At 40.4% G+C, this 27500-nt stretch overlaps 1 protein-coding gene across 1 annotated transcript in view; it reads right to left on the bottom strand.

Moving 5' to 3' along the window:
* Nucleotides 1–27500, bottom strand: part of raph1a (Ras association (RalGDS/AF-6) and pleckstrin homology domains 1a) — a 73804-nt gene that overhangs the window by 46063 nt on the left and 241 nt on the right. Inside the window, 2 exon segments of the mRNA XM_034146496.1 lie at nucleotides 5425–5478; nucleotides 24904–24910. The gene's annotated coding sequence lies outside the window, so the exon portion shown is untranslated.

Here is a 27500-nt window from a genome sequence, read left to right as displayed (position 1 = left end):
GTGTTTCATGTATAGGCCTCTCACGATAATTAATTTGTTGGATACATTTTCCCAGAAATTATTGCGATAAACGATAATATTGTCGGGCACCGTTGTATGACCATTTTAGACCACTGACATAATGATAATATATAATAATAATTCAAGTACATCCTTTCAAACTGCTAGTCACATCCTCATGTAAATGGCAAGTTATCGAGGTCAGAAAAGTTATCGAGTTCATTTTCATTTATCGTACGATAAGTCAATGAATTGCTTATCGCGACAGGCACACAATAAAACAGTGGAAACAACATGTTTGACTTTCATTAGTGAATGAAACGTTGTGCCCTTTATAGTCTGTGTCCAATATTGTGTATTTGTATATATTGTATATATATATCCTATATTTATGCTAAGGTCCCGCTGCTGACACGATAGCAGTCATTTAGTGCACATATTATGTGTAATTAAACCCATGATATCAAAATCTCACTCCAGCCAGGTACCCAAAGTTGGGCAACCCTGATTTACAGCATCAGCAGAGTAAATCAACTTGAATTTTTCAGGTCAAGTTAATCTTCGGGGAACTTCCAAATGCAAATGTGCTGTATTAACAAATGGTAAGCTATCTTGACAGGGCTGACCTTTGAGGGAACAGAGAGCCAGAGAATCCAAAATGGCGGAAGCTATCATAGCTTATTAGCGGTGTTGCTCCTTCCAGATTTATTTCACCTCCTCTGTAAGAATATTAACTGCTCCACAAAACAGGTCTGAAAACACATTTGATACTTGAATACATGTGAGGAGTTTTCTCGAGACAACTATGTGAACTCACCAAAGCTAACTGAACTTTTTACAATATTATTACTGGCACAAGATATTTAGGTCACAAAAGAGCCCAAACTACTCCTGAAAGAAGTCTCCCAGCTTCAGCAACCCCCTAATTGGGAGGACATACTGTACATGTGGGTTAACTTTGCTGAGGCGTTTCTGATATCATCCTCATGCCCTCAGCTTCAGTCTCATTGAATTCTATGATGATAAGACATCTCTCTCTAGAGCAGGGGTACTCAAACTTTTTAAAGGTCCACTTGTGAACTTTAAACAAGGTCACTGGTCCGGATCGATGCCAGTAAAGTACAAAGTCACCCCCCCCCCGGAGCGGAGCAACGAAACTGAAATTAAGAAAATGGTTCTTACGGCGCTCTATGCATGGGGCCCCTTTGAGGGGGTTTCCCGACATGTCGTTGCAGTAAATTAAAGGGTGTTTCATGTTGTCGTTGCTGTGGACCTTCTTAATCTACCTTCTTTGGGGCCCCCCTTCTGGTCCAAGCACTTGCCTGCCTTGCCTGTCGGCAAACGGCGCCCCTGTAATATACACACACACACACATTCAATACATACATACAGTATGGTGGCTTGAACTAGTGGGAGAAATGGCACTGTTTGTCTGTAGCCAATGCCTTGAACCCTCGGCAAAAAAGGGCATTAGAAAGTCGCAGTTAACTTGCAGTCTGCAATGCGTGTCACGCTCGCGCACACAAGGTAAATATATATGCACGTTCATTCTCACAATGCGTCAGAGACAAAGACGCGCGTAAACAATGATGTACATTAATTTATCAGAATCAGAATTTGTTTTTTTTTTTATTTTTTATAATGGGACACAGGGTTCGGTCCGGATTGATTTGCAGTTCGGTCCGGATCCGGAGTTTGAGAAGCCCTGCTCCAGAGTATATATTTTTACATTGCTATAATCGTGCCAAACCAAACAGCGGGGAGCCCAAGCCACTCCTTCAAAAGCCCACAACCACGCACAGTGGATATTTATATGTACACACACACATCAGTTTGATATGATCATCAGTACTGCCCATGGCGCTGCAGCTGTGTGTGTGCAGCTAAACTCACTCAAACCTAATGATAACAGGGCAGTATCCACACACACATATACACACACTCTTTAAATTCTGAACACACGCTTGGATCTTCACAGAAACAAAATTCCCCAACAAAGTGTTTCCAAACCTTTACCAATGTTCTCCTTCTTCACAAACAGTGTCTATACAAATATGAAGATTATTGTCACACGGTATATGGCTGAAACAAATGCACAAAAGTCGATCATGGTCGAGCTGAAAGTCCTTAATTACCTTGGAAATAGTTGTAGGAAAACCTTTTTTTAGCAATCATAAACATGAATCATATTTGTGTACCCAAATCAGAATTTCCCAAATTGACACGAGTAGCTGTTTGGGCCATGTTGTTTGTTTTAACACTGTATCCATAGATATATCTTGTTTATATATCTATACATTTGTGAGTTTTGCAGATGTTTCAGGCTCTGCTAGACAGTAGTATTTTTTAGGGCTGTCAGTCGATTAAAATATTTAATCGCGATTAATCGCATGATTGTCCATAGTTAATCGCAATTAATCGCACATTTTTTATCTGTTCTAAATGTACCTTAGAGGGATATTTTTCAAGTTTTTAATACTCTTATCAACATATGAGTGGACAAATATGCTTTATATGTTTGTTTATTATCATTTGAACAATGACAATATTCTCATGAATATTAAACACAACAACCTCTGAACATGACAAATATTCGCCTCAATTCAAACCTGGAACCTCTCATACAATAATACTGTGTGTGTGTGTGTGTGTGTGGTGGTTGTGTGTGTGGTGTGTGTGTGTGTTGTGTGTGTGTGTGTGTGTGTGTGTGTGTGTGTGTAGACACTGTGATCGTTGGAGCTATGTGCCGCTCAAGGCATATATGCTCCGAATGGGAGCTGCCTGGACGCTGCAATCATGTAGCGTACTATCCGTGCCGAGTGTGCTGACTTTTCGTACAATGTCCCACTGTCTGGCTACCTGCATAAAGTCAAGTGCTCTGGCGCGCAGTTGTCGGCGAAATGTCATTGAAACAGCTCCTTATATCCGTTAGCATCTGGTGCTAGCTAGCTGCGCTAAACAACAACAACACGTAAGGTGTGCCTCGCTCCCGGCGAGTCGCGCCACACATACACACTCCCCTCCCGCCTCCCGTCCTCCCGATGGCCAGTCCGGGCCTGCCGGTGAGCGTGGAAGTGTGGTCTGCCACAAGCGGGCTGCAGGAGCGGGGGGGCTGTCAGCATCAGCTTGTAGATGGTATTTTAAACTTGATGCGCTCTGAAAACTAACGGGGCGGCCGAGGACAAAAAAATACACATGCGTTAATATCGCATTAAAGAATTGAGTGGCGTTAATTTTTTTTTGCGTTAAGCGCGTTATTAAACGCGTTAACTTGACAGCCCTAGTATTTTTATAAAACAAAACTATGACTAAATGTGTTTGCAACTACATTTATTTTGTTAAAATGAAGCTAGAAGAGACTCAACACTTACAGTGACTTTATGAACACATTTGAACAGTTTTATTTTGGCTAAAACTACACTACTTAAAGTCCTCTTTTTAGAAGACTGCACAGAAAAAATGGAAGCAAACAAAGAGTATCATCTCACATTCCACTATTTATATTCCACTAAACCCATTTGTATAATAAAATGGACTGTTTCTTAGTTTTGAGGAATTAGTTTGAGCTGCCTCAGATTTATGATCCTGGCTCTCGAGAGTTGGCTGTGGGTAAACATTGGAGCTCGTGCCACAAGACATTTAGTTTTCCACCAATTTCAACGGAGATGAACACGAAGCGTGAAGAACACAAAAGCCCATAAGAGCCTGGGAATGATTAATTGTCATAAATCACTACAAGAACATTTATTTTGGAAACCTCCACATAGCTGTCTAACCATCAGTTGAGTGCTGGCTGGCCTGGTTTTTCGTACAGACCAAACAGGAAAAAGTGATGTACAGGACGCTAGATATGCTGTACTTTTGGTATGCCTCAAATATGAGCACTGCGATAATAACAAGTGTTCTACAGTATGTCTGAACCAGATGTCAGCTAAAACTTTCCAGACCCCAAAGACCAGATTATATAACGTTACAGCCAAGAAGGGAAACAGGATGACTCAGACGTGGTCAAGAAGTAGAGGTAGTAACACTAGCAAACATAACATTTTGGAACCAAATTAACTATATGGCCCAAAAAATATGGACAATTAAACGTTATAGCCAAACTTAAAATGGTTGTTGGACTTCTCATTCCAAAATGATGGGTATTAATGCTCCACTCTTCTAGTTTAGGGCTTTCCATCAGATGTTTTAACCTTAGCCACAACAGGATTAGCGCGTCAGCCCACCAATGTTGGGTGATGAAGCATGGCTTTAGACTGGGATTAAGTTCATCCTACAGGGGTTAGATGGGGTGGAGGTCAGGCAAGGTTTCAAGTTCTGTCACAACAAGCTGGGAAAACTATTTCTATATACAGCTGACCATGTTTACAGGGCATTGTGATGTTAAAAAAGGGCAACGGTACCCCAAACTACAGGTACAAAGTTGGAATCACTATGGTATCTTAAATATAAATAATTCTGCCGATGAGGTTATGTTTTCTGTTTGTCAGCAGGATCATGAAAAAACTATACTGCGATTTTCCTGGAACTAGGTGAAAGGTTGTAGCAAGGTCCGAGGAAGAACCCAGTAGTTTGAAGCAGATCCGGATCAAAGGGGGAGAAAAAGCATTATTCTACTCTTATTGAAACGGCCTTGGCCAAAGTTTGTCCTCTTTGAGTTCCCTTTTAGTTGTATATTGCATCATTAGTAAGTTTAAATAAAACCCTGGTTTGATTCCACCCTCGGTCAGGTTTGTTTGGACAATTGTGAACTCAGAATTAACCAGAGACCATTTGTAAGAGGTGATCCTTGACCATTTCAAAGAGAAACCTACAGTATTTATCTGTTGAGCTGGACACAGGTAAAGGAGAGGATAATATAAGAAGGAAAGGACAAAGTGGGACTTCAGCAAAAGATTGAAGTCGAACATGCGTAATTTTGAAATAAGACTAAACAGATTTGTGTACAGTAAAAGCAATATTCAAAGTACAGATTATTTGCATTGAAGAGGCAGATTTCAGCGCTTCTACACAGCAATCCTTTAGCAATCTTTTTTTGTGTTGGTTTGCCTTAATATGGCACTGTGAAACCAAAAACCAGACTAAATAGAAAACAAACCAGCAGTTTCAATTTCACTCGTTCAGACTAGCCAAAAGGACGATGGCTTGAGAAAGCGCCAATATATTTCCTTGAGGTGCCTAGCCCAAAACCAACATCAGCAGCCCAAGGCAAGAAGAACCAAAAAAGTCCACACACTTTTGATTATATAGGGTGACAGACCACGAACCATCTAGGCATGTGAATAGAATCGTACTGCACACTCAATTGAACACTATCATACAATCAAGTTCAGAGAAGCACATGTAAACAGATCATACTGTAACTTTCCATATATGACAGTGAGATATCTGGAAAAGAAGAGTGGTTTTCATGTTGTTTACCTTTGGTCGGCTAACACTGCTCAGTCCCGCTCCAACACGGCAGAGTGGAGGAATCAGAGATACCCAGAGAGACAGAGAGAGCATTTGTATTATTACATACACATTTCCTTTTGACTGACAGGGAAGCAAGCAAACTTCCTCCTTGCTTCTTAAAGTGTGATGTGAAAATCACACTTTATAATTTGCTTTGGAGGCTGATGGTTAAATATTTCCGGATTGTAATCAGTCATAGTTTTTTGATAAACACTAAGTCATCTTTGGAAAAATGCATGTATGTTTTTGTGTGTGTCATCTTTGTGGGTCCAGTATTCATTGCCTAGCTAACTGGAAGCAGGGGAAACTGGTAGCCTAGCCCCATCAAAGGCCAAATCTACAACCACACACACACACCCTAGCAGCTGTATACACACCAAATGTCCTGTCAGCAGGTGGCACTAGTGTGTGTGTTTTCTATCATGCTGAGCAGGCTGGATATGTGTGACCTAAAAATAACTGACAGGCAACAACTTAAATACACTCCCATAGTCCCTCTCGACCCACTGCTCTCCTTTACATCCGCTCTCTGAATCCATTCGTTTCATTTCTATTTTCCTTGCTTATTTTCCCGCATCAGATACAATTGGTGACATTTTACACTTCACAGCTTATCATGTCATGCAGTAGTCATGTCTGACCTTTATCGGGAATCGTACACAAGCAAAGGGAGTAGAATGAATGGATGTGTGTGTTCACAAACTAACCATGTCATAAAAACCAAACCCCAACATGTCACATGCACATAGCAAAACAACACACTCCAACCCTTGCTTGCATAAGATCATTAGCTGCTCTCATATGATCAGTAGCTGATGGTTGAAACAACAAGAACACCGTTGTTGGGACCAAAGCATGATTATCTGCTTTCTACCATTGCAGAGCCTCAGTTCGTCAAGGTTACACATTGAATTCTCAGTCTTTGGATAAAAACAACTAGCCTACGACCTGAACCTGGAAATGTGTCTGCAACATGCCGATGTAATTTGTTATTGCCAACAAATCTCGTAAAAATACCTGATGTAGCTCATGACTTGTGCCATTGACATCCAGAAACTATTACTAGATAAAAAGTGTCCACTGGTTAGCCTGAAGGTTTGTACTAGCTAATGGAAAGATTATACATGGTACAAAGAATGGCTCTTAGCTGTAAGCGCACAGCTATGCAAGCTTAACACACTGCTACTGTAGTTGAAGACAGGGGAAGGCCAATGAAGGTTTCTACTGGAAAACAGTACTGGATAAAACACAAAAAATGTAATAAAAATTGCTAGCTGGCACAAAATTGGTCATTAAAACATAATAATATCAAATAAATAAAAGACTGTCCCAGATTCTGTAGATAATGATGGTTTCTTCGAATAAGAAGGATAAACAAAATTGTGGATCGAAAAAGTTTCGTAAAAACTTGGAACCGTGTTAGTAAAGATTGCCATAGCAACATAATGTTTAACTGAAACCATATGTCGGAGTTCCCTGTCCATGAACTTTTGTACTTTATGCATCCTTCCTTCATGTGGTAACATCCAGATGGACACAAGTGGTTGTGACATGCAACTCATTCCAGGAATTAAAATCTGATGTGTCATTTAAAACAGTTCCTCATCCCGCTGTGTTGCAACCACAAGAAAGGATAATGAAGTATTAGCTAATAACTCTGTGTCAAAACAGCTCGTGGTTGACCATCTGCCCTCTGTAAATAACTCTAGGAGGATCAGTGTGCTGAATGTCTTTGATTGTGGGTTAATCACACTCTGTTCGTGCTAAAAATATCATTAAGTTGTGGTTAGTGTCTCTTAATGAGTGTCTTTGATTCAGAGTTTTCCGACGATCTGGTGGATCGTCTTTCCTGTAACAGTTTATTTGTTGGTTTGGGATTGTTCATTGCCTTTTGTCTACCAGGATTAATAGCAAACAGCTGGATACTTGTACCTCTGCGTTGGCCTTTAAAACACCAACAAAAGAAAACAAATAAAGTGCACTAGCTGTTATTAGTAAACAATTGAGAATGATGATTAAAGACCCCATTGTAGCTTTATTTTGCCCCTTGTACAAGCTGCATTCAAACCAAGGCATCACACTTGATTTGATTCTAAAAACGATATACAATTTGTTATAAAGCTTCAGCTGACAATCATTAAAAGGAAAAGAAGAGGTAATCCTCAGTTTTGAGAAGTTGAAACCAGAGAACGTTTGGCATATTTCTCTAAAAAGATGACGCAAACAATTGGTATAGATGTATTATTCGATTGATGTTGTAGTTGTTTTTCCTTATTGGTTGACTTGGATTTAAATAATCAACCAATTTTTGTGGTTGCCATATCTTTATATCCAAGAAATAGGACCTCATGCATATCTTTTCAGATTCAAGTTTCCCCATCTTATCAAAAGAAATGGCCAGTTTCGAGTAAAACTAACAGTTGATCCTTTTGATCCTTTTAGCCATTACTTCAACCTTACGCAGCGTCCACACGGCGGCGTGCGTTGAAGCTTGCCGGCGGGCGTGTCTGAAGCTCGACCAACAACCAATCACATGAATCTCCCGCCCTGGACACACAAGCACGCGGTTTGATTGGCTAGAGCATATGATTCGATTGGCTGACGCTTCCGTCGAAGCTTCAAAAGTTGAACATTGCTCAACTTTTGAAGCGAGCAACGCGACCAAAGCGAAGCGATGCTCCCACAATGCAGTTTGGCGAAGCGTGACGTCAACCCATTCAAAGTGAATGGGCAGAAGCGTTGAAGCTTCAACGCACGCCGCCGTGTGGACGGGCCGTCAATGTAGTTGATTTTGAGTTGGTTTGCTAAAGATGCTAAATATCTTTTATAGTCTTGAGGTCATTGTTTTCTGTTGAATATTAAAATGTTTTTCTGAGGCTTTTTAATACTGAGACTCAGCTCTCCCTCCAGCTGATTTAATACTCTTCTGTTGCCTAACCGGAGCATTAAAGGGTATTATGAAACAACATGACCTGCCAAAACGGAGGCTTTAAAATCACAGATTGAAAACAATGGCTTTACCTCTCCATCATAATGAGAGTTGGAAATCTACTTTCTGCAGTTAATAGTGTTTCTACTGCCATGATGCGAGTTTCCACAACAAATTATCTGAATAATTGGCAAACATTTAATTGAAACAATAAGACATTGTTACACATTTTAATGCATTGCGTAAATCAGTCAATTCTCATATGAGTGTTGTTATTGTGCGGACACTAAGGGTTTTACAGGTTATGTAAAGAGAGGTTTTGGGGTAGAAACAGTTTGGATTCAGAAAAAGGAAACTTCAACCAGAATCAGATGTGCTCTTTTAAAGATCAGTATGGCAGTGCGAGTAAATGCCAGTATATTTATGTGACTCCAAGTCTGTTCATCTAATCCAGTACATCTGAAGGGAGCTTAAACAGTCAGGCAAACGACAATAACAACTTACTAGTTCCTTAAATGACTACTTGACACTATAATACACTAGCGTCTACAAAAAGCAACATGAGTTTGAATGAGACTGAATAAGCTCTGCTCAATAACATAACTTATATACGTAGCATAATTCATATTTAAATCAAAACCTAAATATGTAATAAACAGTTATTTATTTGTATGTTGCTGTTTATATCTACTTAGAACTAACTTTTTTTTTTTTCTTGAAAATGGTTATTGTTATAAAAGCAGTAGGTGTCAGTTCAAGTTCAAACAGTCACGTTGTAGTCCGGTGCTTGTACTGGGAATGTTCACTGAACACTGCATAACTGGGAAATATGAGTTCATTTTAGCCTGTAGGAGTGGTGGTGTGTGGGTGTGTGTGTGTGTGAACAAATTATTCCATAATGATCACAGGCTCCAATTTAAATCTTCCTCAGGTGCGTGTGTGTGTGTGTGTGTGAGACATACAGTACTTGCAGCTGAGAAGCTTAAGGCATAGGGGTGTTAGATAACCCCCCTAACGCACCTATTTAGAACAGCTTGTCTCTCGCCAGCAGTCAGTTTAGTCTACAGCAGCTGAAGGCCGCAGACATATAGAGAGACAGCTCGACATTTTAAATCTACTCCACACTGTGTCTCAGGTCACAGGCCCACTGGGAATCAAACCCTCAACACTGCCAGTGCCTTACAGCTGACATGCATAAAGAAATTATATACTGGTCTGCCTGGCAACAAGCTAACATATATACTTAAAACCCATCTAACACAGCACACTACACACACACTCTTAACACACACCCTCGGGTTGAATCTGCAGCCTGCTTGTTTTATTCAAATAGGGCACAAGCTGCCAGCACTCAGGGCAGAAAACATAGAATCAAATAAAATAGAATACAACTGGTAATCATCTGTAGACACTGCAGTGTTAATGTTAAGAAATGCTCCTTCACTGAAGAAAATGTAATGATCAAGATGGATTTAAAGTCACATTATAGTTTAAAATGTTGCAACTGCTGGGTGCAAAACATCTGCAGCTTGATGATGGCACTTCCTCTTTATCCAATCTGGCACGCTGAAGAATTGCTGACATGCCAACATTGTGCAAACATATTTCCTCCATAAGGGTCAGAGTGAAAATGCAATATCTTCCTGTACTTCAATGACTGAAGAGGAAGCAGTAAAACAAACTCTGATTGAAATAAATGAATGTTGACAGATACATATGTTTGTCTGCATGACCAAACCTTTATACAGTACATTACATTACATTGCATTTAGCTGACGCTTTTATCCAATCAGCGACTTACAATAAGTGCATTCGACCAAGAAGATACAAACTTGAAGAAACCAGAATCATAAGTACATCAGGTTTCATAGAGCCAAAACATTTCAAGTGCTACTCAACAGGCTTTAGATAAGCCAGTTGAGATAAGCCAGTTCTTTATTAGTATATAAGTGCTTTGTTAGCAATTCTATCGCTCGAAGTGGAGTCGAAAGAGATGAGTTTTCAGTCTGCGCCGGAAGATGTGTAAGCTTTCTTCTGTCCTGATGTCAATGGGGAGCTCATTCCACCATTTTGGAGCCAGGATAGCAAACCGTTTGGTTGGTCCGAAATATACAGTTTATGGACCAACCAAACATGCTCAGCACATCAGTTTTCATCGCTGTCAACTCCAGCTGAAACTACTTGATTATTGACAGAAGATTAATCAGTGTTTGTGATTATTTTAAAATAAAAAATGATCAAAAATCTCCGGTCCTGGCTTCTAAAAGGTGATGATTATTATCATGGCTTTATTTTCGCATTTTGGCACCTCTTTCTGACTGATTAAATCAAGAAAAACAATCAGCAGATAAATATAAATTGGCAACACAGTGTGGGTAAGGGCAGGGAATTTGATCGTGTGTGTCTCAAGAAATGGTTTATCACAAGTCAGTGTGCATCTACAGGCTGACATCTGATGGGTGGCTGTGAACACATGAGAACACATTATGGTTTAATACACAGTGAGCTCACAAGGATCCCTTCACAATGCAGACAGTCGTTAAGATGTGTCCTTATACATTCAAGCTAAAGTACCAACATGCAGACACACACATGCGCTAACACAGGTTTAGCATTGCTGCAGTGGAGGGGACGCACTGCAGAACTGTCAGGAAGAATCACAGCACTCTGCTTGCCACACACACACACACACCACACACACACACACACACACACACACACACACACCACCCCACACACACACACAACACACACACACACACACACACCACACACACACACACACACCACACACACACACACACCACACACCACACACACACACCACACACACACACACACACACACACACAACACACACACACACACACCACCACACACACCACACACACACACACACACACACACACACACACACCACACACACACACACACACACACACACACACACACACACACACACACACACACATACAGAAGATGAACACGGTCTCATACACTCAATACAAGGTCACTGAGCTACTGGGTTTAAACTATTGCTGAGGGGAGGATGAGAGCGTGGGAAGAGGAAGAGCGTAGGACTGACAGGGTTCTGGTTCTGTATCCAAAGCTCTGCAAAGTAGAGCTTCAACGATTGAGTAATGTTCAGACATTACAGTTGACTAATCAATTGAGTCCATCGACAACAAAAATAGCGGCCAACTAGTCTGTCAATTCATCGTTTAAAGCAATGCTGGGTTTTAGCCTTTCAATGATATGGTTTTTCCTGCTGTTCTCCGTTTTTTGAGAAGTCTTCATTGATAAGTTGATATCTATTTTGATAATCAATTCATCATCAAGGGATTTTTCAAGCAAAAATGCCCGGAAAAGGCTGTTTTCAGTCTCAAAATATGAAGATGTCATGCTTTTTTCAGTTGGATTATTATATTTAAGTGGATATCTTTGGGTTCGGACTGACACAACAGCACATCACCTTGGCACTTCAGAAACTGGAAAGGAAGTTTCTAACTATTTTCTTGACATCAGGGAAATAATTTGTCAGATTAATCAATAATAGAAACTAACCTTAAAGGGGACCTATCATGCAAAATGCACTTTTGTACGTCTTTATACATGAATATGTGTCCCCGGTGTTCCAGGGAAACTCACCAAGTGTCAGAAAACACAACCCTCTCTATTTTCCTCCATACCCAAATCTCTAAAAAAGGGGCTGCAACGGATCTGATAAAAACTGATCCAGATTTGAACACTGTCCTGACGTCAGGACGGTGGCGCTACGGCTATTGGGCCAACTCTCCACCTATCAGGGGAATGTGGGGTTGGGCCACGGCGGCCATTGCCGCTCGAAAGCGCTGGAGACGCTGTAGTACATATGCCAGGCCTGTTAGGTGGTGCTGTTCTCACAGAATCAGCCCCTTGCAAAAACAGAGCTAAACATTTTTCAAATTGAGCAAAATGAGGCATGGCTAAAATGCATGATCTGTTTGGTATTTTGAAAAATAAAAAGTATAAATATGCCTTATATAGGTATGGTCCTACACTATATATTCAATATAGCATGATAGGTCCACTTTAAGTATTAACTGCGTGTTATAAGTGTAAGTTAAGATCTACAGACTGTTATGCACAGGGTACATTTACCAAGTAACTGGCCAGCTATTACTGGCAGAATAAATGCTGATAGAAACCCAAACTTCCAATAAACTCAACGGCAGTTATTAAGTCATGTCTATATATATATTGGTAGCTTAATTTAATAAAAGGGAAAAGGCAAGCCTGGCTCCGTTCAAAGGAAACAAAATCTTCCTACCAGCATCTCTTTTACAAATCAGGGTATTAGTTGCTTTGAAAAACACAAATGTCCTCTTGTTTTGCCTTAAGGTAATGATGGAGACATTCAAATTCCATTTTATATGCAGGAAATGTGCTTAAAATGTGCATAACAGTTGACAGAAATACATGGAAATCTTCTTGTAAGATGGCGCCGTGCTTGTAGTTAGCAGCCTGTTGCAGTATATACCTATGTATTTTTTAATTATTTTCAGATTAATAATGTACATATCTATGTGGATGATAAGGCTAGTTCAAAACAGCAATTAATATAAGCAATAATTAATCAAGTACGTATTTTGGCGCCGTCAGCCAGTACAACCACAAATGTCCACACTTGTTTAAAATACCCCCCAGATTGCTGACATTAAACCCTAACAAAAAACCTTCAAAACTAGACACATTTAGGCTCCCATTACATGGCAGTTGTTCCTACAATACACACAGTGACACCCAAACTAAAAGCCTCAGTATGAAAAACTTCCACTTCTGCCTGTCCTCGGTTGAAATGATTCCTGCCAGAATCAACATCTGCAGCAACTCTTTTTAACGGGAGAAAGACATGGAAAAAGAGTGAAGAAATAATGGCAGAAAGTGTGATCTGTGGGAGTAGTTTTCATGCAAATGTGTGTGAATGTTGAACACGTAGTAAGACGTCTTGCCAGCTCGAGTAGGAGGATGAGACGTGTGATAAGTTTCCATACTGAAAAACCTGCTCAGGCACATAAAGCCATACACAGAGATGACACACACTTCTGCAGAGTTAGCGAGCTAATCGTATAATGACAGTGCAAAGAATGAGAGAGTCTGACTCAGCTAAAAACCATCAGACCGGCTCCAGTTCAAACAAGTCCACGGGTTAAAACTCTGTCCCCGGCACCGCCTCACCTGCCAGGAACAATTAAACCAACCCAACAGTCAGAAACTTCCCATCAGGCTGTTGGCTGGCACTGTGAGTTTATAATTCACTTCTGTTGTGACACTATTAGGATTTATCTAATGCATGCATCAAATGAAATGCACTCCCAGATCAGAAACGTCAATTAGCTGCAATGTCTTCCCTATGTAAATGCATTGAGAGCAATTTAGGGTTCTATCTTGTGCGGAAGAATGCAAATGCCTGTTTCCACTGCATGGTATGGCTTTACTCCACTCAACTTGTCTTGCTTCGTTTTGATTTGCATTAAGAAAAGTTGTTGAAAGTACCTGGTACTTTTACTCACAGGCAGGATTCAAGGCAAGCTGATTCTATACTAAATAATTGAGTTAAAACACTACAGACTACTGATCAGGATCCTGCAAAACCGTCATTTTTAAATAGAACGACTGTCAATTTCCGTAATATGGTTACAATACGTTGCAACAATATATTTAATTGTCCCTGTAAGGACATTTGGTCTGGAATCTGTTCTGCAGTTCCACAGAAGATAAAAATCATACTGACTATAGTGAGAGAAACAACCGCTCTGAACAGGACCATAGAAATAGCAAAGTCTAGGGGAAACGATCAAATAATTGAAAAAATATATATATACATTTGCACATACAGTACACTGTAAATAGACGCACATTCTGACAATGGCGGCCTATCGAACAACCTTATTTCATTACATGCAATCCGATCTATATTAATCCTCAATGCTTTTTGGCTATAGTCCCACCGACACCAAGAGATCTATCCTATACACCTATCATCAGACCACCAGAAAAGCATGTTAACAACAGGTCTGAACAGGACCGTAGAAATAGCAAAGTCCAGGGGAAATTATTCCACTCTATTTAAGCTGCTATAAATATTTGGATATGTCGTCACATCATCAGCCTTATAGAGTTGGCCACAGGAAGGACCATACAGTGAGAAGTACATCTGTTTTTATACAGAGTTGAAGAGCTTTGGGCGGACTGTTCCTTGCTCAAAGACACCTACACAGTAACTGCTGACGTAGGCGAGCTAAATCCTCATCCACTTTCCATCCACACATTTTTCCTAAACATGCAGGAGGATTTGAGCTGGCAACCACACTTGATTCTTCTGCAGATATTGTGGAGTCAAATTCCAAAAATAAAATGTTGTATATGAGTCGTTGCTGTGTGTCAGTGGGCTACACAGGAGAAACCACGACCTCATTCACAGCTGACCAACTCTCTCCACTCAGACACATCCTGCAGTATTAATGCACATCCACACTGAGACAAAGTGGGCAGACAGACAGGAGGCGCGCATACTTTCCATCTGTACTGGAGAGCCGTCTGTGGTGAGGTCTGCAGCCCCTTCACGTGCAAGTGCGTGTGTTTTCACATATCAAAAAGCCAGAACAGAAAAACAGTAGCTGTTCCAGGCGTACACTGAGCCATAACATTAACACCACACACACGCTCACAAAACACAGGTTGAATGGCTGTACTTTTCTCTCTAAGTATGAGCAATGGAAAACAGACAGGCTTACAGTATCAACAGTTTCTTCAAGCCAACGGACACACACACACACCCATCCACACACACACTCACAACTTACTATGTCAACAGTTACTTCAAAACCAAGCCGACCGACCAACCGTCAAACCCCAAACACACTCTCACTGTTTAACACACACACACACACACACGCACACACACACACACACACCACACACACGCACACACACTTTATAATAATAACATCAATGCCACACACATCAAAGGCTGTGTGTTACAGCTCGGGTATAATTAGCACTGCGACTTGTTTTACCGCTTTGTTCTACATTGTGAAGCTAACAGGCTAGCTAACAGCTAGCGTCACTCTTTCCAACAGTAATCATGCTGCCTGTGGATTATTCGTCTGGCTGTGATCATGTCTGGCTCTCAGTTTCCCTCCCTTTTTCTGAAAATGTTATTAAGATTTGATGTGTTTTTAACCGTACAGTACACTATTTATGGTTCAAGAATTAGAGGTCTCTGAATAAAAACTATAAGAAAAGTCAGACTGTAACGACCCTGTATGGAAGCGTGGGATGATGGGAATTATCAAGCCAGCGGACAACCACATGTAAATAATTGTGATGACTATATGTAAAGAGTAGGACACTCAAACAGTCAGTGACCTCTAAATGTGTTTTTTGCCCTTTATGTGCTTTCATTTCATGTTACCTATTGACTGAAACAGTATGGGGTATGCTAATAGGGGCTGTTACCTCATATAAACCTCAACCAGCTTACATTAAATACTTCCTACACCTTTGTAGTATAAAACCAACATCTCTGACACTTTCTTGGTAATACTGTTGTACTATACCAAAGTAAAATTGTGATATTACTTTACATTACATTTCATTGCATTTAGCTGACGCTTTTATCCAAAGCGACTTACAATAAGTGCATTCTGACCAAGAAGATACAAACTAGAAGAAAGAAAACAGAATCATATAGTACATCAGGTTTCATAGAGCCAAAACATTTCAAGTGCTACTAGCTTTAGATCAGCCAGTCCTTTATTAGTATATAAGTGCTTGTTAGTCATTTTATTGCTCGAGAGTGGAGTCGAAAGAGATGAGTTTTCAGTCTGCGCCTGAAGATGGTGTAGGCTTTCTGATGTCCTGATGTCAAATGGGGAGCTCATTCCACCATTTTGGAGCCAGGATAGCAAACCCCGTGTTTTGCTGATGGGAAACTTGGGTCCCCCCTCGCAGTGCGGGTGCAGCGAGCCGTTGGCTGGATGCAGAGCGGAGTGCACGTGCTGGGGTGTATGGTTTAACCATGTCCTGGATGTAGGAAGGGGCAGATCCATTCACATCATGGTACGGCAAGTACCAGTGTCTTGAAGTGGATTCTAGCAGTTACTGGAAGCCAGTGAAGGGAGCGGGAGGAGCAGTGTGGTGTGGTGGGGAAAAGTTAGGAAGGTTGAAGACCAGACGAGCCGCTGCATTCTGGATGAGCTGCAGAGGTCGGATGGCACATGCAGGTAGAGCCAGCCAGGAGGGAGTTGCAGTAGTCTAGGCGTGAGCTGACGAGAGCCTGGACCAGAAGTTGCGCCGCTTTCTGGGTCAGGAGGGGACGTATCCTCCTGATGTTGTAAAGAGTTGATCTGCAGCAGCGGGGTTGTTGTAGCAGCGAGTGTTTGCAGTGAAGGACAGTTTGTTATCTTTTACTTATTACTTTAATACACTATTTTGTAAGTATTTTCTTTCTGTGTTTGTGTTTTTAGAGTTGGGGGCCATTTCAAACACAAATCTCTATTGCCTTCTGATGGACAATAAAGTTTTCCTGGATTTAAATTAAGGAACTCCCTCCGAGGCAGACTGTTCATGAAAAGTGAAAAAACGTCTAAAAAACAACGGAAGTCAGACATCAGTCCTGATTCCCAGCAGCACATTCTGCCCTGGACCTCCACGAAGGGCGAGGGACCATAGAGACACAATGAGACAAAAAGAGAGAGAGGCTTGGCGAGAATAATATAGCTGAGGAAAAACCACAAAAAGGGGAAAAATAAGAGAATAAAAAAAACAAAGAAAGAAACTAGATTACATTTTTTCCAAGACGTAGGGCTGTGCCAGTAACACCGCAGCAGAATGATCCACATCTGTCCTGAGTTAAAGAGAGACAGACAGTGCTGCCGTCTCTGTATACTCACTTTTTTCTTCAAGCTGAGGAGATGAAGGGAATCTGGACAAAATCCTGTCCAAAGCCACAGAGATCCACACAACATTTCCCTCTGCAAGAACAAAACTCTGAAGGAAGGGATGAAAACAAAGCTAAAGCCGTGATGTTGGGATATTTAGAAGCTATTTTTTCTCAATGCAGAACTATTCAGCTTTTAATGTTTATTCAAAACTGCATTGCTTTTAGAAAATTGGAAATCTGCAAATGAAAATAACTTCAGGGTAAAAACTTCTAATCTTAATTATCGCTTAAAGTTCACGCTGAGTATTTTATCTTTTTGACAACATCCAAAATGTGTCAATAGAGCGGTGCAGGAATCCTAAAACCTGGAAAGGCTTTTTCCGTCTCAATTTCAACATTGTTTTGAACATGTTTGGGGTTAGACACGTGAAATAAGGTCTGTGGTTATCACAAGCTGAAGACATTTGAATTAGATAAAATATGTCAGTAAATATACCCCATTGGTAAGTTCCCAAAGCTTGTATGTGTCCTAAAAACAGCTGTTGCTAACAAGTGACTAAATAAACTATTAAACATCACGCCGAAAATTTGCCACGTTTAGCTTAGCGTTGGTGATGCACGGCCATGTAGGATGTGATAGTGTGTTAATAGCATTACGTTGTTGTCTTTTACTGGGATGTGTTTACGCTTCAAAAAGCAGAAAGTTAAAGGGGACCTATCATGCAAAATGCACTTTTGTACGTCTTTTATACATGAATATGTGTCCCCGGTGTGTCAGGGAACTCACCAAGTGTCAGACAACACAACCCTCTCTTTTCCTCCATACCCAAATCTCTAAAAACGGGGCTGCAACGGAGCTGATTATTATTTGAATTTTCTGACGTCAGAAAAGGGGTGCTCCGCCTATGGGCAACTCTCCACCTATCAGGGGAATGAGAGACCGCTCGAAAGCGCTGGAGACGCTGTAGTACATATGCCAGGCCTGTAAGTGGTGCTGTAGTCTGCCACAAAAGCAGCGAAGAAGACTTCTCACAGAATCAGCCCTTGCAAAAACAGGGCTGGAAAAGAGCAAATAGAGCGAAATGAGGCATGGCTAAAATGCATGATCTGTTTGGTATTTTGAAAAAAAAACTTCACAGACATGTTTTATATCGGTATGGCCCAACAATATATGTTTCAAATATAGCATGATAGGTCCACTTTAAGTTAATATGTGAAGATTATCCTGCAGGACAAAACACACAAACACGTGTTGGCCACAGGGAGCTTATTCTCTGCAATATACTGAAATCTAATGGAATAATCCCATTGCTTTTTGTCGATGGAGCCTTGCGATGCTAACTTCTGAGTCGGCATACACAAATATGTCATCACTGCACCACTCTATTGTGTCTATAGTATCATATATCAAATAACAGCTTCAAGTATTTTGTTAGATTTTTTATGTTGTTTACAGTTTATTCAGATCATATAATTCCTGATTTGAATCAAAGCTTGTCTTTGGGCTTGTTCTTATACATCAGCATTAAGTGCATAAGCGGTGCATATACGCCAAAACAGTAAATGTGTAAGACCTGGAGAAACCGACCAATCAGAGCAGACTGAGCTTTTTTCGTTTTAAAGAAAAAATAGAGTCTCTTTCTCGCATAAAAGTATGAACCTGAAAATAAGCAAAATATAAACACCTTAAAACCATTTTTTATAGTTAAAGGTGGGGTATGTAATTTATTTCAGAAACACTTTTTGTTATATTCCATGGAATGCTCTTAACATCCCGATAGCAATCAATATATTAAATGCCTTTGACAATAAATACATAAAAAAATGTCATCTGTGGAAGCCGTGGCGCTGTAAAAAGCACGACCAATCATCTGATCCGGCCCGGCTAAAATAACTGGATGGCCTACCTGCCTGTCAGCCTTCCATCTGTGCACAAACTTATCTCGTGCCCTCATTGGTCATGTGATCGTTCGTGTGTGTTGGAGGAGGGGCTCTGTAAGGAAGTGGCAGATTTTTTCCGGTTGTGTATTTTCAAATTCTAGCGCACCCGAGCTGGTTTCTCCAAAATTACCTACCCCACCTTTAAGTATGAAATACACATTAGGCCTGTTTATAAGAAACCTAAATTATTTTCTGTCTTTTCATTTTGTATACTCAGCTGACTGGATTTTTCAAAGTGACGACCGACCGAGCCCACCAGGGGAGAAATGTTTCTTCTAGTTTGTTTTCCTACAATTCCTTGTTTCTTTGACCACGTCACGGGACTTATGAGAGGAATGTCCTTTAGACCAACCTCAGCTTTCTAAACTGCATCCCTGACCTCCAAAGGGTTTCCCTGGTCATGGAAAATGTATCGGAGATCCAATCGTACCAGTGAAATCCTTTACTTTCTTTGAAATGTGAGAAAAATGTAAATACTAAAAGCCATTAGGATTTGTTTTACTGTTCTGCCGTTTGTGCATGAATCCATTTTGTTTATTTTACAGAGAAAATAACTAAGTGGAGACAAAGGGAACTGGAGTACAGTTACCTCATCTGGTTAGTCCATTAACACAATGTGTTTGCCTCCATGTGTGTGTGTGTGTGGAAGACACCCACGCACACAGGCTGAGTCATTGCATTCAGCTGCGAGTCGCCTGTTTCAACAACAAAACAGCCAAAAAGACATTTATTTTGTATCAGCACACACACACACAAAAACACATATCAGCTTTAATATGACACACACACACACACACACACACACACACACACACACACACACACACACACACACACCACACACAACACACACCACACCACACACACACACAACCCACACACACACACACACACACACACACACACACACACCCACACACACACCACACACCACACACAACACAACACACACACACACACACACACACACACACACACACACACACACACACACACACACACACACACACCACACACACACACACACACACACACACACACACACACACACACACACACACAAGGATGTTTTGTTTATGTAATGCTGTGACCTTAAAATGTCCTCAAATGTATTTAAACAGTGATTACCAATTTGTTAATTACATTATTTTGTACATCATTATTGTGCAAATAAACCCTAACTACTTCCACTGAATTATGTTTTAGTTGATCCTAATATAATTTGTTTAACCTCTTATTGTCATAGAATGGCTTTCAGTTTTTCTCGATTGGATTTTGACCTTATTAAAAAGGCACACACCCCCACACACACACCATCTCCAGTTTCCTGCTCCTCCTGATGCTGTTTAATGTGTGAGTGTCTCTTGCAGGTTCAGCACTGACACAGGCAAAACACACTGCACTATAAACCACTACAGAGTGCTGCATTACACTCCACTACAGCAGAATACACTCTTATAGAATACAGAATACGCTATTAAGTTTACATTTGGGTTCTCATTTAAAATCAAATAAAAGGTAATGGACATGTGAAAATGATACACTTGACTTACAGTGATGGTATGTTCTTGCATTAACATGATGTCTTTGTACGGAAAACAAATGTTACATCTCAAATGTCTGAGCTTTCTTAAATGCACCAAGAACTCTTGTGCTAATTGTCCCCTCCACATCTTGTTGTTAATCCTTAGATTAGAATTCCTTAATATCCCGCTCGGAATCAGAAGTCTTTCATTTCTCCAGAGATGGAGTCCTTCAGCTCCACATTGACTTGTTTTATTTCACAGGAGTCTGCAATGCTTGCACTTTGTTTTCTGTTTCTTGTTGAGTCTTTGCTCGCGTAGTCAACCCTCTGCTGGTTTACTTAACTGTGTTCTTCCCTTGTTTGTTAATATAACATATTTGCCAAATATTTGTTGTTTTAAGGAGGACAAAGTTCCCCACTTGCACCACCCAATGATCACCTAAGTGGAACCCATGCTATTAAGTATGCTAGTTGCTGTGTTTTTTAATCCAATTTAACGTAATGGGACAATCTGCACTTTGATAAATTTGACATGTTATGTCCTTCAGAGACATGTGTCTGTAGGGGCAAAATAATACATCTCGAATATCTGAGCTTTCTTGAATGCACCAAGGACGAATTGTGTCAAAACATTCCTTATTCAACACGTTAAGATCGAGTAACATTCACAACAAATAAAGCATACTAAATAAGAAACAGGCGCTAAAAACTGAGTGGTTCAGACACTGAGAAACATATGTGTTTTTAACATTAACGCATGTAAACATATTCTAGTAGAAAAGTATGAAATGTTCAATAAGCATTATATGATTCCTTTAACTAAAAGCCTGGATTGTCCCTCTGCTCTGCTCTGTTGTTTCTTCACACTCGGTCTTCCTGTCTGTCTCTCTGTCTCTCTGTCTGTCTCTCTGTCTGTCTGTCTGACTGTCTGTCTGTCTGTCTGTCTGACCCCTGGGACCAGAAGGAATTCCTGAATCCTGAGAAAAGCAGGGATGATTTTCATACACTTGGCGTGAGACAGAGGCAGAAATGAAGAAAGAAACAATGTCAGATGGTGACCTGATGTGACCTCTCATAGCCACCACTGAGGATATTCTAAACTGCACCACAGCAGCTGATACAGATGTAAGCAGACCATTAAGAGTGATGTTAACAAGAGGAATGCAGAGCTGCCAGAAGATGTCCACCAAACACACCGCAGGCCTGCAAATGCAGATGTTCAATTCCCACAACACTCTAATGAACTTATTCAAGCTAGAACACTGTACGAACTATGATCAGAGAGTTATCCAAAGTTATTCAACCCATATTACTTCGACCCCATACTGTATATATCAGATGCAAAGTAGATATATTGCTTTGTGGGTGGTAACCAAGGGTCGAATTAATATTTAAATACCTTACTTTAGTAAAGGATGCAAGATTTATCAGTAAAATGTACTGAAGTCAGGGTTTCACTAATGTTGCCGGATTCATATTACTGCTGCATTATGTTGCATTGTATTGCTGTAGATCTGTTTGACTCCTTTAAAACTGTTGGTTAGTTTAATCAGCTAGGTCATCATAGTCTATAAGATCATTTGTTTGTAGCTTGGTCGTGCAAGAACCACATATCTTTAAGAAGTCACATTTTTTTTTGTTTTAGTAGAAAACAGCTTTTTCAGCTTTGTGACGATGCATTTTTCAGCTGATCCAAGAGGCTTTTTAAAGACTTTAAAAAGCTTAAGAAGAAGATTGTCTCAACCACACTAAGAAACACGGTATCCTTCAGTCTATCGGAAAAGTCCAAAACCTTTTTCTTTTTTTTTCAATTGACGGCAAATGTAAATTAAAGGGGCCCAATTATTCTCATTTTCAGGTTCATATCAGTATGAAGGTCTCTACTTTAAAGAGTCCTCTCCTGCTGATGTTCAGGTGTATATCAGTATGTAGTATCTCTACTTTAAAGAGTCCTCTCCTGCTGATGTTCAGGTGTATATCAGTATGTAGTGTCTCTACTTTAAAGAGTCCTCTCCTGCTGATGTTCAGGTGTATATCAGTATGTAGTGTCTCTACTTTAAAGAGTCCTCTCCTGCTGATGTTCAGGTGTGTATCAGTATGTAGTGTCTCTACTTTAAAGAGTCCTCTCCTGCTGATGTTCAGGTGTATCAGTATGTAGTGTCTCTACTTTAAAGAGTCCTCTCCTGCTGATGTTCAGGTGTATATCAGTATGTAGTATCTCTACTTTAAAGAGTCCTCTCTGATGATGTTCAGGTATATCAGTATGTAGTGTCTCTACTTTAAAGAGCCTCTCCTGCTGATGTTCAGGTGTGTATCAGTATGTAGTGTCTCTACTTTAAAGAGTCCTCTCTGCTGATGTTCAGGTGTATATCAGTATGTAGTGTCTCTACTTTAAAGAGTCCTCTCCTGCTGATGTTCAGGTGTATAGTCCTCTCCTGCTGATGTTCAGGTGTATATCAGTATGTAGTGTCTCTACTTTAAAGAGTCCTCTCCTGCTGATGTTCAGGTGTATATCAGTATGTAGTGTCTCTACTTTAAAGAGTCCTCTCCTGCTGATGTTCAGGTGTATATCAGTATGTAGTATCTCTACTGTGACATGTCTCCATGCTTTAATGTTCAAAAAGCTCTTTATTTTTCTCATACTGTCTGTGCTGCAGCACCTCTTTTCACCCTCTGTCTGAAACCAGAGCCCAGTCTGCTCTGATTGGTTAGCTGGCCGGCTCTGTTGTGATTGGTCACCCGCTAAGAGATTGTCCCGCCTCTTAGCTATCACGTACAATGTGTTGGAGCGCTAGCCAATAGAAGTGCAAGGTTTACATAATGACGTCACTAAGTTCAGGAACTAAACAATGGAGTGTGTGGGAGAGAAACTCCCTCTGGAGGGAACACAGGGATTTGAGCCTTTTGCAGACCATTTACATGCCACACAAAAAGGAGAACCCCAAAAAGAATAATAGGGCCTCTTTAAAAACTACAAAATTAGCCTTTGAGATGTAGAGAAGACACAAATAGGTTGCAAAAAAGGGAAATACTCAAGTACAAAGTTGAGGGTATTTTACTTTAGTATGTGAATTCTACATTCCCCCATTGGTTGTCACTGGTGCTATAGGAGAGTCCATGGATTAAAATCAACCTCTTGGAAAAATGAATGTACTTAATTCATTTCATGGCAATGTTAGCATTACACTTGATGATATGAACAGTGGTAAGTGTTTTTTTACTTGAGTTGTGTTGGGGGGGAACGACCTGAACAGAGACATCTGGTGTTTTCATGCTGGACACATAAAACGTTACGCTCAAAAATATCAGTAATCGTTTAATGAACTCTTCATGTTTGAATCCTTTGCCACATGCAAAATGAGAGGGAGAAGGGGGAGCTGCTTACGGCTGCAAAATATTAAAGCAAAAACAAATTATGGTGAAACAGCTTTAGGAAAACTTCTTAAAAAACATTTTATATCTCTGAGAAGTTTAATCGTCTGTGACATTCCAACGGTTTTGATTGACGTTAATAGGTTGGAGTCCTATATCATTTCCTGTTTGTGCAAAACAGCACACTGATGTGAACTTGTGGAATGTACGGAGGACGATATTTACACAAAGTACAAATATCAGAGAGTTTGAAAATACAAAGAACTGTTTTTGTGAGGTATTCAAACGAGAAAGGGGATTTTAGAAATGGTTGATAATGTTGTTATCGGGTCTTTCGCTGTCTTTCACACTCTTGATTTGTGTAGCATTGATGATAATAATGAGGGATGAGGATGGATATAGGGGGTGAGTTGTGGGGATGGACCCTGGGGCAAAGATTAGTATTAGTTCATATGATCAGTATAGATTAGGTGTAGATAAGATGTTGCTTCCTAATGTACGTAGGAAATGTAGTATGCATAATCCAATAGATGTTATATTGTAGAATAAAACAGTTATGGGAATATAGAGGCTTAAAAATTAAGTTTCTGTATCGACCAGGTATTAAACAATGTTTTACATCAGCATCCGCCATCACGATCACAGTAGGCATATAAGCTCCAATATAAAAAGAGACTTGATGCTAACAGCTGCTGATGATAACCACCTTCTCAAATGGCATCAATAGGATAAAAGAACACTAACTATGAAAACTCAATCAAGATGAAATCCAAAGACAGTCACACAGCTGAACTAAGAACTGCATCATTGGGTGCAGAGACAGCATGAGATGAGCTCTAACCGACAGTGAAGGACAGCGAATCAGAAACATGGAGCCTGCAGTCTGTGATGTGAAGCTCAGGCTGGCAGGAAGAGCAGCCTTTAGTTGAAGTAGGGCAGTAAGGATTTTTATACTCCAGTTAACCCTCAGCAGTACAGGGAGACGCTGCATCCTGCTCCACTCTGCTGCACTAGAGATTGGACGTCTCAATTCTGTCCGAATGATTAAACTACATCTCTGATGAGCCTGGTTACTGAGGAGAATCCCCAGCACCAGCAAATAGGGATGCATTTATGGGTGCACCACATGTCCTAATATCACAAATACTGCAATGATATGATTTCAATTGCAAAGCCTTTCATCGATTTGAGAGGTTATCGTCTGTGCATGCAACACAATCAGTGTCCCTTACATTAATTGACAAAAAGGCAACTAAAAGATGATTAAAAAAATGCATCACTGGGCTTGAAAGGAAACGGTGGTGCAGACACGCTATGGGAATTTCACAATAAAGGTGTATCTTAAGGACAGCATCCTCATTCATTGCAATGAGACCCAGATAGAAGAGTCGATGCTGGCTCAACCTTTTGCCAAAAGGCAGGCCAACACCACAGCCAACACAAATAGATTAGCCAATCAATCTTTAAACAGGAATTCCTGGCACACTTGAGCTGTCAGTGGATAAAAAATATCTACTTATTCATCTTATACTCAGGATCTACGACTGAACTGCTGTACTCCATGGCACAGAAATATAAATCCACTTCGAGGGTTGGATCATTAATCCTTGCATCTATAGTCATAGTTTATAGGAACATATTTTCATACATGGCCCTGTGCATGATTAAAATATTGTGCATTAACACTGACAATGTAATCTGCATCATTCCTACGTAAGAACATTTAGGAATATATGTTTTGACAAAAGCTGCCATGGCAATAAATAGAGCAACCATCAAGCCATAGCCATAAAACCACAGAACCCACCAAGCCAACATCTAACCACCACAACCAGCTTTAGAGTTGAACTTTGCACTGAAACATGTCTATTTTCAAGACGTTTACTTATATAAAATAGTGATTCAATTAACACTAATGTTAAGTGTGGCATCGGTTGAACACAATATTACTACCTATAATTTGGAATTTCATATTTTTAAGTAGACCGCCAGTTGTACCAGCAGAAGGTCATGGCTTCTTCAGGTTCACAATACATTACATTGCATTTAGCTGACGCTTTTATCCAAAGCGACGAACAATAAGTGCAATAAACCATAAAGATTCCCACTAAGGTTTACTTGGAAGTCAGACAGTGAGGCAGTAAAGCACTAGACAGTGTCTGGAATAATCGTGGCCAAACTAAAGGGTATTTGCCACATTAAACACAAATAAGGCGGCAAAAATGTGTAACTGTGTATGTAAATGGCTCCAAATTTCAAATGTAGAGCCAAAACTGTACAGTGATATTGATCTCTTTTCCTACCCTGGGAGGGACAAGATGGTGAGACAGGCTGACCTGCAGGCAGACAGACAGATGGCAGGCCTGCATGTCTGATTATGCTGAATTTTTAAATGTCTTTTAAATGGGACTTGGGGCAAAACCCTGAGCATGCTTCTTACTAGAGCAGACGAAACACCACAGTGATGCAGCCACATCTAATACATAGATTTAAATACACTGTGCCTTTTTTTTAAAGTGAATAACAATAAAGCTTTATTCATATAGCACTTTCCATACAGCAGGTGCAGCCCAAAGTGCTTTAACAAAATGGCCCACATTACAAATTAAACAGAGAACAAGAAATCCACCTCGGATCAAACTAAAATAAATAATGATCCCTCTCGGAAAAATAAAGGAATACATAAGACAAAATTAATTGGTACGATAAAATAAAAATAAAATATACAGCATAAAATAAATAAAAAAAACATATAATGAGTAGTGAGGCAGCTGCAGGGTAGCACGCCCCTGGGCTTGTGTAATGTGGTAATGTAATGTAATGCTATATGAATGCCACGCCTTGCTGCTGGTGTCAGCTCTGCACGCCTGGCCTCGGATCTGCAGCACTAAAGCCCGGCTGAGAGGCGCTGTCACCCGGCTGAGAGAGGCTGCTGCTCCCCGGACAACCTGCGCATCAGGCTGGGAGTCGGAGCTCTGCAGGCCCCGCGGCGATGCATGCAGCACCGTCAAAATCACACATGCACAGCGAATAACGGCGAAGAAATCGACCCCATGTGTGCATATACAGCCCCTATTATGATGCATTTATCCAGCTGATGTGAATAAAATCTATTTTTCTGTGCAGCTTTTTCGCAATCACCCCCCACCACCACCACCGCCACCCTTCTCCTTTCTCTGCATACACATGCAACGGGATTAATTGGCTTTTATGGCAGCGGATGTTCATTTAAGGATCCACTCACACAATAAAAAGGTCGAAATTGTCGCGGATTTAAATAACAGGGGGGTATTATTCATCATGTAAAATGAAAAAAAACAGCGAGGAAAACGAGAAATGTGGTGGGATAG

This window comes from Trematomus bernacchii, unplaced genomic scaffold (assembly GCF_902827165.1).
Source record: "Trematomus bernacchii unplaced genomic scaffold, fTreBer1.1, whole genome shotgun sequence".
Classification (NCBI taxonomy): domain Eukaryota; kingdom Metazoa; phylum Chordata; class Actinopteri; order Perciformes; family Nototheniidae; genus Trematomus; species Trematomus bernacchii.
The sequence above is the reverse complement of the archived record's forward strand: the minus strand, read 5'-3'. Positions and strand labels throughout refer to the sequence as shown.